Source organism: Lepisma saccharinum, chromosome 26 (genome assembly GCF_977018435.1).
Source record: "Lepisma saccharinum chromosome 26, izLepSacc3.1, whole genome shotgun sequence".
NCBI classification, from domain to species: domain Eukaryota; kingdom Metazoa; phylum Arthropoda; class Insecta; order Zygentoma; family Lepismatidae; genus Lepisma; species Lepisma saccharinum.
Genome location: NC_139254.1, coordinates 52,945,085 through 52,963,984, shown reverse-complemented (window position 1 = coordinate 52,963,984; position 18,900 = coordinate 52,945,085). Strand labels below are relative to the sequence as shown.

The 18,900-nt window shown below is 38.9% G+C and overlaps 1 non-coding gene across 1 annotated transcript; it reads right to left on the bottom strand.

The window, feature by feature from the left end:
- Positions 1-17,306: 17,306 nt before the first annotated feature.
- TRNAV-AAC (transfer RNA valine (anticodon AAC)) lies at positions 17,307-17,379 on the bottom strand. Its single transcript has one exon. It is a non-coding gene; the product is annotated as a tRNA-Val (tRNA).
- Between the last annotated feature and the right edge of the window lie 1,521 nt (positions 17,380-18,900).

The window sequence follows — 18,900 nt, the reverse complement described above, 5'->3', positions numbered from 1 at the left end:
AAGTTATTTCTATGAATTTACTTGAGCAGAAGTAAAGCCTATGTTCGACACTTTCAATTCTTGACAGTTGCAACAGTTGTATGGGAAATACGAGATCGTGAATTGAGGTTCAACAGGCATTTTCTGGAAACGGAGCACATTGTGGCGAATGGCGATTCTCATTTCTGCACTTACTTGAACAATTTTCTGCATTTCGACCGAAAATTTTCCACTAAACATCCAATCGGAATGAACTTTGATTATATTAACAATTCTTGTCACGTACTGGAGAATGCTGCAAAGAGGTCCATTGTTAGCTTAGTAAGTTGTCCATCCCCACCCCATTCCCCGTTTCTTTGTGGGACTTGATTATGTAGACGATGAGACGCACCAAGCAACAATCGGATGTCCTATCCTATGCAAGCGAGTTGACCTAAAAGACAGGTAAACAAGGCACCGAGATAAAAGGAAGCAGTTGCACAAGCTTTGCACATTTTGAAGCGCAGAGAAACGTTGAAATTTATAAACACGATGCTGGATGTCCTTGAGGTTAACTTCGCGATGTTTTGTCTTCTTTTTCTTCTTTTCTGTGACGACTCCGTAATGACCCAGTGGGAGACTTTCACCGCTGGTGCCAAGGTGGGATGTTCCACTTGAGCCAGGTCAAATAAAACTCCCTCATTCTGTACGGAATCTGTCTGCACGATCGCGCTTTCTTTCAATTTCGTCGACATTCTTTCACACCATTATCAATTCTTTGCGCCATTAGCCTGTGCTTATAAACAGGCACGAGCGCTGAATATTGGAAGGAAAACACGTCTCATTATGTACTGAAAGTTGCTGTTATTTTGTTTTATCGTCTGTGCACAGCTACGAATCTTTAATAACATGCCATAAAAAACATTTTAACAATGGTTTACGAACGTGCAGCATATCTCAATGAGATTTCTGTGTCCTACTGGGAACGTAGTCTGTGACCTATGGGGTATCACTTTCACTCGGAATACCAAAATCGTTGTTCTCATATATGTATCTACACATTTTATTTGAGTTTATTTTGGTAGGGCTACAGACACGCTGACGCACCCAAAATTTCAAATCCAATTAATCATCCTCTGATCCATTTTTCCCGGAATTGCCCTAAATATACGTATACACTCTACTTATTTTAAATTGAAGTTGTGGAATCTTTCAATTACTTTTCGTCATAGAAAAACAATTGAAAAATGCCATTTCCCGCCTTCCCACTTCCAAATAAGTTCCGACGTCTTTGGTACAGGTAGCTCTCAGTAGTTAATAAGCCCCACAACGGCGTCAATGTGGCTACCATTTGTGAGGGTTTCTTTTCTTTTAGGTTGCAGAGGGACGCAAGACCACCTGTACCTTGCAGCATTGCGCCAAAGAACCAATTTGTGAACTTGGCACTGTATCATAAGATTGTGTAACAGAACGTCAGATTTACATAAAATAATACCAGATTTTCATTAATTATGAACAAAGGATTACAGCTGCTTTGCTTTACTAAATATCAAAGTTTCAGTAACACCTTTGATTATTGCTCATTCCTTGGGATATAGACACGCCAACTTCAAACAATATTTTATGCGTGCTCGATGGATGAGCATGTCAAGTGGTCGCCTTAACATCATAATCTTTATTCATCCGTTCATGGGTATGGATTTCGTTCTGATACATGCAAATATATGGTATGGTATACAAGCAATTACAGTGTAAGAACAAAAGATTTTTACATGCTGCACATATGTGATAAAAAATAAAATAAATAAATTGTACATTACATTCACAATATTAAAAACAATGATAAGCATATATACCTGTACATATATATAAAGTACATGCATGACTTTATTTTTTAAAAATTAGAGTTACATTGTTTCTTCTATGGTATAATTACATTTCCTTGCACTTCATATTTGTACCCAACTTAAGTTCTGGTTTGAGCATGTGAGTGCCACTTCATCAATTTCATCAAATCATCACTCATCCTCGAAAGTGGCAGTAAAGCAACGCTAAAGAAACAAAAATACAAAATACAAACATATATGTAAATATATAAAATAGCTGTTCCCTCTTGAGGAATTTTGCGGAGAGTAGTAGATGAGAAAATACTTGGGAGCAATTAATCATCATTTTAATTGACATTAATGGCTTTTTTATTCATTTTCGAGGGGTGACGCTATTGTTATTTAATCATCCGCCACGTGTCGGCACGTGTCGGGGGTGGAGGAGGAGATGAGTCATCGATGACTCATGCACACGTGTGAGTTTGAAATTAATGGTTTTCCATTAGTGCACAAAAGACACTATTATGTATTCCGTTTTCGGCATAAGCTAACACTATTGTTGTATATTATATATGCGTTTCTGCCGGATATGAGTCATGGGTGCTTTATACAGACGTGGGAACTTGGAATTAATGGTTTTTCCATTAATGTACAAAAGACATTTTCGGCCTATTGTAAGGCGTCCGGCCATTTTAGCGTCGGTGGTGAGTCATATTTGGTATAATTAAGGATCCGTATTTACATGTATTCAACCGGTGCCGACGCGTTCGATCGGAGGTAGAAGATATTATAACACATGTTCGCTTTAAAGGCGAAGAAATTGAACGATGTAGCCTATATGCAAACGAAGTATGCGGACAGAAGATATGCTATTAATATTAACCTGTTAGGTTGTTTGACTTCAGGACTATCCTTTTTTAACTTTATTGTTGATTGCTGTTTTGTTTATTTCCTTATTTGTTTTTATTTGTTTACTGAATCTATTTGTTTTGTGTCTTGTAATATTATTTACTATAGTAACAAAATTATTTTTAAAAATTGATATTTATCAACATACTTGTATATTTGTCATGTTATATTACTTGTATATATTACAAGACACAAAACAAATAGATTCAGTAAACAAATAAAAACAAATAAGGAAATAAACAAAACAGCAATCAACAATAAAGTTAAAAAAGGATAGTCCTGAAGTCAAACAACCTAACTCAGATAACAAGCAGCAACAAGGATAAACAGAAACCAACATGGAATTCAGAAAGGGACATCAATACCCCCAGCCATAGCAAAAATAATAGTTAGTCAAACAAGCTAACTCAGATATGAACCAGCAACATACCTCAGATACCTAGAAGCAACAAGGCATAGAATAGAGTAAAACAGGCCATGCTTATGGAGAAACTCAACAACATAGGAATAAAAGGGACAGCCCACACAAATACGCTACATCATACATAGCCCCTGCGAATAGAAAATTAACAACATCAGCAGTAACTACTTATACCTGCTAGAACAACTAAGCGACTATAGTTAATCAGAAAAATACATATTTTCACAAACTAATTTACCTCTACGTTAATAATACTGTACTAGCAGAATAGTAAGGCTTCAAAAGATAGCTCCCAGAACAAAGTACAGCGTGGAGTATAGGGCCCCATGCAAATGATTATTCAAAGGAGCTTCGTAGATCAATAAGACAATAGCGATTATTCTAAGTACTGCAACTTGACCGAAAATAGGAATCCTACATAAGAACAGCAACACAAGAAGGAAAGATACTTACTACCATTACAGCAGCAACTCAATATCCCAAAAGACCATGCAAAATATTCTACAACAATCTGCTTCATAACATAAAAAAACTTCTAAGTTCCCAAAAGAAACCTACACAAGAACATCAACACAAGAAGGAAAGATACTTACTACCATTACAGCATCCACTCAATATCACAAAAGACCATGCAAAATATTCTACAACAATCTGCTTCATAACATAAAAAACTGCTAAGTTCCCAAAAAGTATCCAATCAATGAAAGAAAACTGGTTGAAAAGAGAGAACTCTCTACAGTCTCGCAGAATTATAGGAAAATAACAGCAAAACTTGGAAGCATACACACTCAATAATGCTCAATATGTATACACTTCACATGCAATCCCCTGCAAAAGGCACATAGCAGCCTCTCATCTGAACTTGGACACCAAAAACAGCACTTTGGGATTACTAATACTCATAAATACTACATTGCCTGCCCTTGTTTGAATAGCGTGGATGCAAACTTCATAGCAAAATATTGAAAAACGTCAGATGTATATTCGTATAAGTGTGTAAATGTGTGTGCGTGTGTGGCGTGCGTGTGTATAAAAGAGAATATATGTGCATTTACCAGAGTGTGGTCTTACATAAATTGATAAAAACAGCAATATAGAACCTGATAGAATAGGAAATAGTAAAAAATAAGGTTTTTAACATGACAAAGTAATTAGTTTAGTTTGTTAATTATAAGAAACATAAGTTAATTACAAGAAATATAAATGAAATGCGCTAAATAAGTACAATTGTTTGGTTTGAAGGTAGTGAATATATCGAATTTGAGCAAAACTTTGCATTATAACCAGTAAATTAAACAACGTTTGCCTTAGAATAGCACAAAATAGCATACTTATTAGATTAATAACAAACTTTCTGATGCAGTAAAGTATTGACTAGGGCTGAATGATTCAATTACTGTAAAATATTAGTCTGTGATTGAAGTAAATAAAGTGTAAACAATAACTTTTGTTTGTAAAATAGGGTTGTTAATTCCTCTGATAGCAGAAATATCAACTTGTACACAGTAAATTTGAGAGTTTTAGCAATATTTGTCCTGAAATGGATATAAGTGTAACGTGTCAAATACAAAATATTTAAAAAACAGTACAGTATAACCTCAATTTTGAAAGCTAACAGTACTCTAGTGTTTCTACATAGGCGTCTGTAGTGGTAAAATACAACCAGTCCTTAAGATTTTTGGCCATCCATTCATCCTCAGCGTCACGATTAGTTCCAAAAGCAAAAAAGCGAAATCTTGTGGTTGTTATAATTTCTACTTTTCATGCAATCACATACACTATAGTACTAAGTTTAGTGAATTTTGTCGTCTTCCTGATTGGTCTGTTAAAGTTAGTAATCAATAAAATATACTTACATAGAAAAAATCCTGATATAGTTGGATTCTCAAAAGTATGTACGATCAGTGTTCTTGCTACATTTAGCACCTAATAAAGTATAAATTGAAGTCTAGTTAGTGCTGGGCTGTAAAATGTTCTGGTACATGTAGTTACTTGAAATAGCAAATATTGGCTGTGTAACTGGTAAAGCACTCAAAAAAATCAACTTCGTTTCCTCGTAGTACTCCCTGAAAGTGTTTCTTGCACGCTAATAAGGCTCTGGCGTGTGTTCCTATGCCTCCTACTAGCCTCTGTAAAATTCATATTGACCAGTGCTTAACCATTCAACATGCTGTAGAGCCTAAGCTTTAAGCTTCAGTCAGCGGAATTTAGTTCTCAGGGACATATAGTGATTGTAGAATAAAAAAGAAGCCTCAAATAATACAGCCTAACAGATACAAATAACCCCTGGTGTTAATCAAACACTCAAAAAGTCAATAGTACTTGAAACGTGCCCCGAATAAAAGACTATAAGGGTAAATAGCATGGTAAGAAAAGTTTGGCCTGTGGACTTAAAAGCCACGTTGTCATCTGCTAACATCGACTTGTCCTGTGATTTGTCATTATATTGTTAAATTGTTATATTTAAGGGATGAAAGAAACAATATTAATAAACATGCAGTTATAGTACTCTTGGTAAAGGGGTTACAGTGCCTAGAGACGTAATAATTTTAGTTACAGTAAAAGTTTGGCCTCTTATAAGTGCAAAAAGTACAAATATTAAACATTTCATACAGTTTATCTAGTAAGCAAAAGCAAAAATACAATAACTGCGCAACATACTTAAAAATTAAGCAAGCCGTGATATTCTAGTGGCCCATAATAAGTCTAAAATATACTCGAAAATACTCTGACATAAGGTTGACGGTTATCTGAGATCGAAATTTTCAAGCTTTCTCTCATGCATGAAGTGGATCTAGGAATCACTAAGCCTCAATAAAAATGGAAACATGCAGAAAAAGCCCTTGGAGAGTTGTGGTGATCACATCATATGAAAAACATGCAAGAACAAGAATATATGGAACCCTACTCATATATTTAGGAAACTTTACCTACCCTAACAGTAAGAAAATACCTAGGAAACTAAAATAAGCAAACTTTCCTACGAACCAAACCAAAAATAGCGTAGTGGAAGTCAATAAACCCTAACAACAACAACAAGATTCAACAACTACATCAAAACAAAAACAACAACAACAATAATAATAATACTAATAATAATAGTAATAATAAAGTTTGTGGGTACAGTTTTACTTAAAAGTACTTCTTCCTTAGTGATTAGAGAAATTCTTTAAATAAAGAACAAAACTCAAAGTTAAGAATTAAAAAATATAAGATACAAAAGGCAATAAATAGAAAAATTAATAAAAGAAGTTGAAAAAATTATCTTTGCAAGTCTAAACTGGAATAAACACTCCTGCCAGAATAGATGAAATTGTGATATTAGAGTAAAAAATGGAAATAAACTTTTAAAATAGCAAGTTAAAAGTTGAAAAATGTCTTTGTGAGTCCAAAATTTAATAAAAAATGTTGCCTGAATAGAAGAAATTGTGATATTAGAGTAAAAAATGGAAATAAACTTTTAAAATAACAAGTTAAAAGTTGAAAAATGTCTTTGTGAGTCCAAAATTTAATAAAAAATGTTGTCTGAATAGAAGAAATTGTGATATTAGAGTAAAAAAATAAACCTAAATTTCAGCTAAAGTTGAAGAAACACAGTTTGAGTGTCTAAATTGCCATGCGAACTCTTGCTTGAATCGTTCAAATAGCGTTTTCTGAGTAAAAATACACAAAAAATGCGAAATATTGTCCCTAACAGTAAAAACATCTGGTCAATTTTACGTGAATCCTGATGTTTATAATGCAATAATCAAATGGTCCGTGGTTCGCAACCCCGAAATAAGGGCAAATAGCAGACCGCATCCACTTTAACCTGTAGATACTGGAACTGAATGTTCCTAGTTCAGCCAAATTCCTTACGGTTTGGTCAAATAGTCTTTGCAATGTTACAAAAGGCGGCAGAAATACCGCGTAGATTACTTCCACCCAATAAAATTGGAACCTCAAAGAAAATCAATACTCGTGTGTAAACATTTGGCGACACTTGACTTCCATTCAACTTCGGAAAAAGGCCAAGCGATGAGGGCCGTAACAATGGAGAACCTTTCTTCCCCTCCCGGGTCCATGAACGCTCTCGGTTTGAGGGTGCCGATGAATGCAACCACATAACAGGTTCTTCCGTAACAGGTTAATATTAATAGCATATCTTCTGTCCGCATACTTCGTTTGCATATAGGCTACATCGTTCAATTTCTTCGCCTTTAAAGCGAACATGTGTTATAATATCTTCTACCTCCGATCGAACGCGTCGGCACCGGTTGAATACATGTAAATACGGATCCTTAATTATACCAAATATGACTCACCACCGACGCTAAAATGGCCGGACGTGGCGCCTTACAATAGGCCGAAAATGTCTTTTGTACATTAATGGAAAAACCATTAATTCCAAGTTCCCACGTCTGTATAAAGCACCCATGACTCATATCCGGCAGAAACGCATATATAATATACAACAATAGTGTTAGCTTATGCCGAAAACGGAATACATAATAGTGTCTTTTGTGCACTAATGGAAAACCATTAATTTCAAACTCACACGTGTGCATGAGTCATCGATGACTCATCTCCTCCTCCACCCCCGACACGTGCCGACACGTGGCGGATGATTAAATAACAATAGCGTCACCCCTCGAAAATGAATAAAAAAGCCATTAATGTCAATTAAAATGATGATTAATTGCTCCCAAGTATTTTCTCATCTACTGAGAGTGCCTTCTTCTCCTCCTTGAAGTGTGAGGTATGGACACTAGGATAGAAGGAATACACAACATACAGCAACAACGTTTATGTTTAAGGCAAATGCGCAATTACAAATCATAGCGAGCATATTTTTCTCAGCAACTAAGATCATCTTGTACGCAGAACGTGGCAACACCGCAATCATTGACTTGCAGCGCGAGCCCCTAGTTTTCACGGTTCAACGGACATAGATGTGTCCAGTGTTGCCACGTTCCGCGTGCAGGTTTACTCTGCTAAATAAAAATCTGTTTAAAATCGGTTTCGCAATGTGAAGATAACGGTTTTTTGACAAATTTTGAAAACTTGAAAATTAGGAATTGTATTTAAAACCTCTCTGCCTCCGCTGTACTAAAATTTCAAAACGATCGGACAAACCGTTTTTGATTTACAGAATTTCAAAGAGAGCGATCGTTTGCAAAACTAAAAAAACGGCCCTTTTTTTGTTCACACGACGATTAAAAATATAAGGGCTATTCGAGAAAAATTTGGTTAGCATAGATTAACGCAGAATTGAATAAGCTAAATTTTGATGTAACTCGTTTTTATGTAGGTCTACTGCTTAATTTTTAATTGCATTCCAAACTCGAGTATCTATAATTTTTAATGCGACAGTAGGCAACGCAGCCTCGTTGACGTTGCCACACAGTGCGCGGGAACAGCGGCTTTTGTCCCGCCCTCGCTTTGCTTTTTCCACATGTGGCACCAGTGCAATTCTGCCCAGCCGCCTAGAGTGCGCGTCAAATCTCCTGCATATAGCGATAGCCAATAGCAGCGCACTGCAGCGGTGCCATGTCGAAATCTCCCGGAAAAGAGACAGCGTGGTTGATCGAAACGCCTTGGCAAGGAGAGCACGGCAACGCCGCACGTCTGTGATTCGCTGGTGCTGTTCAGCCTTTCAAGGTAATAAAGGCCATGTGCAGGAGATTTGACGAGCACTCTAGTTTCATGGCTGTGCGTTTAGAAGGGAAACATAAGTACTAAGAATTCTTCAAAATAAAATGCAAAGAAAGATATTTGGACTTCAAGAGAAACAACAGGAATGCGAAGAAGGCTACTTAAAACAGAACTGTATAATATTTATTTAAAATCTGATGTTAATTAAATCATGAACACTTTGGCAAGGATAGAAACGCTTATCAATTGATTTGATTTGGTTGTTGGTATTTCGCGTCGCTTTTCTGTCAATTTTGATTAACCGCGATGATGAGGATGAGTGATGATATGTTGAAATATACTCTTTTCCATCCGTACCAATCCTTTTAAAATCGAGGCGAGACCGAGAACGGGATGTAGAGAATATCTGTATCTTTTACGTACAAAATGCACATCGCGCTACGACGCCAGGTGATGTTACAACTACGCCAGCAGGGAAGCTACATCCGAATGTCAAAATACATGTTATGTAATTACAATATACAATTTTTGACACAAACTCGTAAGAAGTAAAGTGAAGTGCTCCCCTGTGCTTTGCACCAGCGGGTGTGGAGTTAGGGCCCCACAATTTTTTGATCACGGCCGAAGGTGGGGGTTATGTGATCAGTACCACGCCCCTGGCCGCCTTTACCCACCAGAGTTTCCTCCAGGTGCGACGTTGGGTGGCGCCGGAGTCGCTTAAACAGGTGGGAAAAAATCCCGGTTCTCCCCCGTAGGGGATCGTACCCGGGTCTCTCGCATGGTAGTCAGACGCCATAACAACTGAGGTACCGCGGCTCAATACACAAAACTGGTGCAAAATAAAAATAAATTTGAATTTTGCATAAGTTTCAGGATAATTTGACTCCGTAGCGGGACAATACCGCGAAAGACCAAAATGACAGAAAAATATCGGTTGGTATCGATAAATAAAATCCAATCGATACTTGGTATCGGTCCAGTCCTACCTCAAACCGTTCGCCTCCCACGTTCGTCCTATTTAGCAGATCCTTGCTGCTTCAAGATGCCCCTTCCAGCAAGGCCGCTGCAATTCGTTTGCGTTAACCTCAGCCGGGTCCATGTCTGCCTGGACAGGAGAAATAATTGGTTGCGGCAAAAGAACACACTCGATTACTAAACTTGATGACGTAAACATGGTCTTCCCTTTGGTCTCTCGGCTGACAGATCATGATTGGGTGCAAATTAATTATCTGCTGGTACCTTGGTGCATCAGCGAAGAAGCTCAGCGAACGTGGACGTTGTGAAACTGCCTACCAGAAGGAGAAGAGAAAAACTTGCGCTTCATAATAAGTAATTACGAAGGTCATGTTTTGATTATAAAGATGCTAATCTGCTTTCGGTACTTCCAGCAGTGTTTTGGCAACGTCTACTTTAACTGGAGGTATGAATTTTGCAAGACAAAATTACGTTCTTCCCAGATATAGTGTCCACCCACCTGAGGTGTCATACAAAATGTTCTCAGTAATGGTATTTCCACGGTTTGTCCATATTAGATATTTTCAGAACACTTTCCTGCAGCTTAAGAAACAACTCTTGAATGTTAGGTCAACATTTACGCTACTTCGGCAATTTAGGCTCGCTTTAGACGAAAACATTTTTCTTAACATTTCTTCTTCGATCGAATTCTACCGTGCAAAGCAGGCCCGTAGCCAGAATTGATCTCCAGGAGGGGCTCACAGGTTATCAGGGGCTTTGTAAATCAAGTCCATTTTTCAAAAGTTTAACAGTGTTGAATGAAGGTAAATTTTGTGTGTGGGGGGGAGGGGGGTCATTAAGTTACATAAAGTTTAGAAATATCACACAAAAACTACATTTTTCTATATCGTTTAAAATATCACTTGAGGTGTTAATTGGCTGCTACTGAAATCATCCCATACTACGTTTGATGATACAGATATTTACATTACACAAGAATAAATGGACAATATTCAATCATAGTGCCTACCGTACATTCCACTCCCCGACCAAAACAATAATACTCCCCTTCGTTCCCAAAACTGGAGCTGTTAAACTTTGACGCAGATGCGGAGGGAATTTGCATAATGACATCAAAGTCACAGATTTCTGTATAAATGGGAGGTCGCAACAGGGGCACCGATGGTACAGATAATTTGATTTAATTTGAATTTAAAATTTTGGGTGCGTCAGCACTTAGGATATTTTGCACCCGTCACATTATGCGGAGTCCATCCCCTTACCATAACACATAACAAAACTGTACTATCACATAACTAAAATCTTAAAATATTCTGACCGGTTAAAAGCTGAGGCTCTAAAGGGGCACTCGGCACAGATAAGGACAACAAACAGGACAACATTCAGAATTATACTGGCCATAGGACCAGTCGCCAGAGCCTCGTTAGTCTGCAAAAAGCAGTCCAGGGTGTACTACGTGCAAGATTTATCGCCCCTTGCACCCCGAAGGTACAGATAAAGAAGCTCCCCTGTGAAGAAACTTTCTGAAGTCTAGAGAAGAGAATATCCTAATTACTTGCCGCTACTTAAGACTTCTTCTCATAAATAAGATGAACGAATGTAATAGCTGCTGTTCATGCTCCCTTCACCGAAGTTGTGAGCAAAATAATATCTGCTGTCTACATTTTCACTTTTCACTGAAAACAAATTACACAAAATAGTTTTACCTATTGTCAAGGGGGCTGACTGTAATTCCAGGGTTCTCAGCCCCCCTGGCTCCTGCCTGGCTACGGGCCTGGTGTAAAGTGCAGAAATATTACAGCATTTCGATGCCATAGCATATTCCATTTCACAGATAGAACCGGTCGTAACTTCCTTAGCATTTCCTGTAGCATAACCAATCAGAAGCGAGCTCTATGTCATGAGTGCAGTTGTAATGGCGGCCGAGTGAGATGTAAACAGTGTATCACTTCACATTTTTAAAAGCCAATAACTATTCAACCGGTAGGAATAACGTTCCCTATAAAAAGGTGTTAGGCACAAATCAATGGCACTGCTTAAATACATACTTTATAGCATATACATACACGTATGGAAGAATAAATCAGTTGTTTCAATTGTAAACACCTGGCACTGGCTCATAGAGAGAAATATCTCAACATATAGGTGCGACTGAGAGTTACTTAACGTTACAAAGAAAAATGTCTAGATAATCAGTTCGTTTACATGACATCTCGTCAATTGAATAGCCATTTCTTCTTTTAAATTACATCTATTGCTCTTTAAATTTATTAGTTATTAAATGAAAACCGCGTCACTCGTATGTCTTTCGTGCTAACGTTCTCTACACGCGTCGTATCGCAATCGCAAATGCTAACCGGAATATTTTGAAATGCTTCTGTGTAAAGTACTTGATTGATTGGTTTATTGTTTTAAGTCCACTTTATGCACAGTAAGGCTAATCGGGACTGGACCTGGAGTTTAAAGTGGGATCCGAACCACTATGTGCCTCCACCCGAGACCCCTTGATTACAAGGCAACGACGATACCACTGCGCCATCGGGGAAGTCTGTGTGTAATGTACTGTCTCCTACAAAAATAATAATAATAATAATAATAATATTTTTGGAGAGAAATGCCTCCATATAAAGCCGGCTTTAGACTGTTGTGTTTACACTGACTGCCGTAAATTAAAAAAAGTTTTTGAGCTAAAATTTTGTAGCAGCTACATAACATACCTTGAAGTCCTGGTCAGCTGGTGTTGTATTAAGGTAGATTCGGTCATCGTGTTTCAACATATGATGATGTTGGGAGCGCTCCAGATTCTCTAAAAAGAGATACATTGATTTAACATATTTAAAGATATTATACGGAATACCCTAAGCAGATCATATTGGATAATTTTTACATGCATGAAGTGACCAAATTTCAAGAAAGTGGAAAAGGTTAGCACTGCATTGATAATTCACCATACTTTGGAAAATACATTTACCACAGTTAATGTAAAAGTGTAAGGCTAACTTGTTAATCTGTTACCCTCAGGTCAACAGTGTTTCGTTTTCATCTCTTTTCTATTTTATCGATGAGTTTATTAATTAGGTACATATGTACATGAGCGTGAATGTGTGTGTGTGTATGTGTGTGTGTGTAGATACGGCCGTACACGAATTCAGCAATTAGTATAAATCAATTTATTATGATTTTTAAAATGCCTACTGTGGAACTCTGCATATCATAGTTTATAGAACGCTAAAGAAGAAGCAGCCGTTTTGACAATTAAAGTTTCGAAGAGGGGCTGTTGATATTTGTTGCAGAAAAAGTGAATCCAGTTGCGTGTCTAAGAGGGGGTGGTGGGGGGGAGCTAGTGGCCCAGCATTCATAAAAGAGAACAAAGTATGAAGGTAAGGATGACAATATATAGGACTCGCTTCTAACAAGGGAAGATCCTTCCCTTTTACGGTCTTATCTCCCCATTATGAAAATCCTGGACAAGTCACTAAATGCATCAATTTATTAAATAAACTAAAACTAAACTAAACTCGATGGCGCAAGAACCCTATGAAGGCCAAGGTCTCGTAAGTTGCTTTCCATTGGATGACGTGTGGTCACATGACTGGTGTTTTCTGGCTTTCAAGACCCAAGCCTCCTGCTTCTTGTTTTCAATTGTTCTCACGATGCTGGGTCAACACCAAACTTTTGGGCACTCGTAGTGAAAATCGAATAACAGTCGAGAACGCTAACCATTTGCAGGAGTTTCAATTTACTGAATAACTTTGAATAACTGAAAATAACATGTAGAGCCGAATGAACTGAGTTTCAACTCACATCGGTTTCTTCTGAGAACATGGTGGTTTACCTGCGGCGTGCGGTGTCTTTTGTGGTTAAACATGCAACTAAATGATTCAATTTCACAGTTAACATTATGATATTATAATTCGTATGCAAGTTCGAATCAACCACACCATAAATCCATAAGGCGTTAGGCTTTAACCATATCAAAGGCAAACGAGCAGAGAATCGCGTCTGTCTTCGGCGGAGAACCAGCGCAATAGAAAAGGGTGCGAAATCATTGCAGATTTGTGGAGAGGGAGGTCAAGGATAGGGATGGCCAGATCCGGATCCGGTTGGTTCCGGATCCAAAAATTTTTCGGATCCGGAATTTTCATATCCGGATCCGGATCCAGAACTTTCGGATCCGGATCCAGAACTTTCGGATCCGGATCCAAAACTTTCGGATCCGGATCCGGTACTTTTGGACCCGGATCCGGATCCGTTTTGCCATCCCACATGCGCTTCTTTGGAAAGTAAGAATGTGCTTATAACATATTGTTACCTGCTAATATATATATATATAGTGTGTGTATGCGCGATTTGTAATTAATTAATACACTTACAAGGGAGGTCTAAGTCTCCCCCTCCGATTTCCATGAAACTTGGCAGGTGTATAGAGGCCCCCCCTCAAATGTCAAGATGAGGAGAAATTGAAGTGGGGATCTGACCCCGAAACCACGTAAATATGGCATAGGAAGAAACAGGGAGCATAGGGCCTCTCTATACACCTGTCAAATTTCATGGGAATCGGAGGGGGACACAAGGGTCAGATGATCCCCACGTCTATTTGTCCTCATCTTGACATTTGAGGCGGGTTTTGCCCCCTAACACAGTTTTTTAGCCGAAACAAAAAAACTCGCATTTCTTCCTTTGGGTCCCTCTATACACCTGCCACGTTTCATGGAAATCGGAGGGACACAGCGGTCAGATCCCCATTTCAATTTGTCCTCATCTTGACATTTGAGAGGAGGTTGCCCCTAGAACAGATTTTTAGCCGAAACAAAAAAAAACACGTATTTCTTCATTTTGGGCCCGTTTATACACACACCTGCCAAGTGTCATGGAAATCGGAGGGGGACACAGGGGTCAGATCCCCACTTCAATTTGTCCTCATCTTGACAATTGAGTGGGTTTTGCCCTGTAAAACCGTTTTTTAGCTGAAACAAAAAAAACACGTATTTCTTCCTTTGGGCCTCACTATACACCTGCCAAGTTCCATGGAAATCGGAGGGGGACACATAAGTCAAATGCCCACTTAAATTTGTCTTCATATTGACATTTGAGGGGGGGGGGGGGGGTTGTCCACTAAAACAGTTTTTTAGCCGAAACAAAAAAGCACGTATTTCTTCATTTGGGACCGTTTATACACACACCTGCCAAGTATCATGGAAATCGGAGGGGGACACAGGGGTCAGATCCTCACTTCAATTTGTCCTCATCTAGACATTTGAGGGGGCTTTGCCCCTAAAACAGTTTTTTTAGCTGAAACAAAAAAACAAGTATTTCTTCCATTGTGCCCCACTATACACCTGCCAAGTTTTATGGAAATCGGAGGGGGACACAGGGGTCAGATCTTCACTTCAATTTGTCCTCATCTTGACATTTGAGGGGGTTTTGCCCCCTAAAACCGTTTTTTAGCTGAAACAAAAAAACACGTAATTCTTCCTTTGGGCCCGACTATACTGTCAAGTTTCATGGAAATCGGAGGGGGACACTTAGATAACCTCCCTTGTTAGTCTTACACTTTGTAATTATATTTATAACACTGCATATATTATAATGTTTTATTTTAATTTGTAAAACTGTAACTGTAGAACAATTGTATAATTTTTGTATAACATTTCTATCTTGTTATATGTGTTAAAGGTTTCATCCTGGAATGGAATGTCTCACATTTATGTGTGTTTTCATTTCCAATACATTCGAATTCGAATACATTCGAATACATATTCGTTTCAATGGCATTTACAAAATCACCTCTGACATTTCATGTTAAACAAGTAAGATTATTTTTGTGCACGAGTGTGTTAGCCGATGCGTAGCAAAGTATTTTAGGAACAACACTTGAAAAAAAATCTTGTAGGACTAACGAAAAATTTCTTTGTAATCGAAGATCATAATACCTTTTAAGGTGTGGAAATATTATAATGGGATTGAGATACGAAACTCTCGGATCCGGATCCGAATTATCGGATCCGGATCCAGATCCGAAACTTTCTGGCCCGGATCCGGATCCGAAACTTTCTGGCCCGGATCCGGATCCGAAACTTTCAGACCCGGATCCAGATCCGCGGATCCGGAACTTTCGGATCCGGATCCAGATCCGGAACTTTCGGATCCGGATCCAGATCCGAAACTTTCAGACCCGGATCCGGATCCAGATCCGAAACTTTCAGACCCGGATCCGGATCCGGAATTTTCGGATCCGGATCCAGATCCGTAACTTTTGGATCCGGATTTTTCAGATCCGGATCCGTTTGGCCAACCCTAGTCAAGGAGCAAACAGATACACACATTATACATATAATGTCATTAAATATATGTCAATTATTAAAAAAAAATTATATTATACAATATACTATTATATCGACTGATCTTCATTCCAAATTCAATTGCAAATTGAAGATTTAATAATGCTATGAACAATGATTTGCGTGTCTAGGGTGAGAGGAAAAAATGATGAGAACTTAAGAAGATAACATTGGAGTATGTATATAATATTCATTTCTAAAAGCTAATACATGTTTTACTTATATATGGAAGGCGATGAGAAATGGAGAAGAAATAACAAGTTTGAGTAATTCCTGTATTTTGGGGATTGCTCATCCTGAGAGATGAGGCTTTTTGTTGTTCGCTTTTTGTGTGTTATCGATATTATTCCCATAAAGTATATTCGACTTGAAAACTAATTGTTTATCTTTTGTTGCTAGAATAAAAACTCTCCCTCTTTGAAAAGTTTGGGGGAAATGGGAGGGGACAAGATTGTTGGTGGGGGAATTCCCCTCTGTTCCCCCCGTGATTTCGTACCCTGAGTGGAATCTTGGCTTCGTATTTTGAGAGCACTTCATCTCCTCATAGAGCAAGAAATACACGATACTATTCTTGGAGAACTTTGGAAAAATCTACGCAAGCGGTGCTTGCCCACCTTTTCTTCAGTGGTTACATCACCTTCCAGAAAAATGTCTGAAATTGAAATTCGCAAAGTTGCTTACAGGAAACATGACTGACGGCATCTCTTTCAGTTGTCTTTGGGATGCCGACGGCTCGGAAGGCAACGTCCCGTCTCTCTGGCCTTGGCAAGGACAACCACTCGCTTCTCGTCCTTGGAGTAGCATCACGTCGAGCGCGTCCGTCCGTCCACCACAAAAAAAGAGTGCATTCATAAATCAGACGTGTGGAAGAGGCATGTGTCACGGACTTTGAGGTGCAGTCGGTGGTAACCTATTTACAAGAAGGACGCCGGCGAGGTGTGCCTCGAGTGGATTACTTTGAGGGGGCCCTGTTTGCGCTTGGGCTAATGGGGGAAGAAAGGCTGTTATTAAGAGGGCCCTCTTTACTCTCTCTGTCTAACCTCCAAGGATTGAAAGAGCTTCGGAGAGAAGAGAAGTGGTCAAGTTAAGCTGTTATGAGCACTACACGACAGTAGGAATAATTCCGTGGTAGAGTTCGAATTTAATCTATTCAAGTTGAAAAATACTATTTTAATTTTTTCGTTTTTCGTTTACGTAAATTTTTCAAGTAATTCAAGGAAGTTCTGATTCCGGATAAAAAATTGTGCTCACCAGGGATCGAACCTGGGACCTTCCGCGTGTTAGGCGGATGTGATAACCACTACACCATGAGCACTTGTTGGCAACATACAAAAGCTTTCACTCCACTTCTAAACCGGTCGTCACGCAAGAGAATGTGAAACGGGTTCTTTGTTTCATTCACAACTCGGTTCCTGGGTTCGAGTTTCACGGCGTTCGTTTATTTTTGATCCCACATTTAATCTCCATCCATCTTGATCGTCGGGACGCCTTCCAACGAGGTTGAGAAGTGATGGATGGTGTCTAGCTGCAGTGCGGAAGACCCAGATTCGATTCGCAAGGGAGAGTGATCTCAGATGGGAATTCTCCCGATAATAGCCTTGCAAAGGTGGCTGGCGTTTTCCTAGAGTCTCATCAATGGGTATCTGTTGGTAAGACTGGAGGGAAAAGGCTACCTGATAGTGAAGTGAAATTAAAATTTGGGTGCGTCAGCACTTGGGTTATTTGTCACTTTATACGGACCTACCACAACTAAAGATAAAAATTAATGAGAATGGTCATGGACAATTTACCGAGCAATACCAGTGGATTCCACTGTACGGACAGTGACCTTTCGGACATAGAAGAAAAAAGGGCGTGGCAGTCTTCAAACATCGGAAGAAGAAGAGTTAGTTTGTCATTATTCTGTGCATACGCTTGCCTTGGCACCTCGCTCTTTCGCCCCACGGTTTTTCATGTCACTGAAACCCAGCCACGCGAGATGTGGCACAACTCTTTATACATATTCATAACCGTAAGCAGCGCCACAGAGGAAAAAGTGTGAGAAAAATAAACAAGCCGATCTCGCCATTTAAGTCCAAGTTCCGTTTCCTGAGCGATGTTAATCTACGCATGGGTTTAGTGAAAGTTAACAAAACCGTTTCTAACTCTACGCATTCGTTTCTTTAGCTTTGGAAGACTGTTTTCAAAGCAAACAGAATAAAGACTACTCCCGCAAACTGTAAAGCTTTGATTAACATGCCATAGACATACATGTATTTTAAGAAGCAGAGCCTCGTCACGTGTTTTGTTTATTCTTTGCATGATAGCTAAGTTTATCTGCTTTCTTCTCAGTGTTGTTTTAAACATCATGGCGTGCAACACGTAACACACATGTACATGTGAACCCTGTACTTAACCAGTAAAACGCAATCTGCATGGCCTTTGCCTTGAAAAGAGCTCATGTCATATCTCACACCTGACTTTCTACCGAAGATTTGAAGAGAAATTTTGGCAATCGAGCATTTCAGGAACTACATGTAGGACAGGGGCGTGCCCGAGGAAATGGGCGGCCCCCCTTTGTTTCAGCCTTTAGAATAGAGGATACATGATGAAAATATAGTAAAAAGAATTCAGAGATCAAAATAAATGTCGTAAGTCGTAAATCCTTGGGGATTTTTTATTTAGCGCTACTTTTCTGCCACTTTTGGCTAATCGCGACGATGAGGATGAGTGATGATATAATGAAAATGATGAACGGACACTCGCAAAGAACACCTATGCCCACGCCGAGATTCGAACCTTGCTCCAGATATTATTGGGATAGAGTGTAAATTAGGTGCATATAGCACCGTATAAT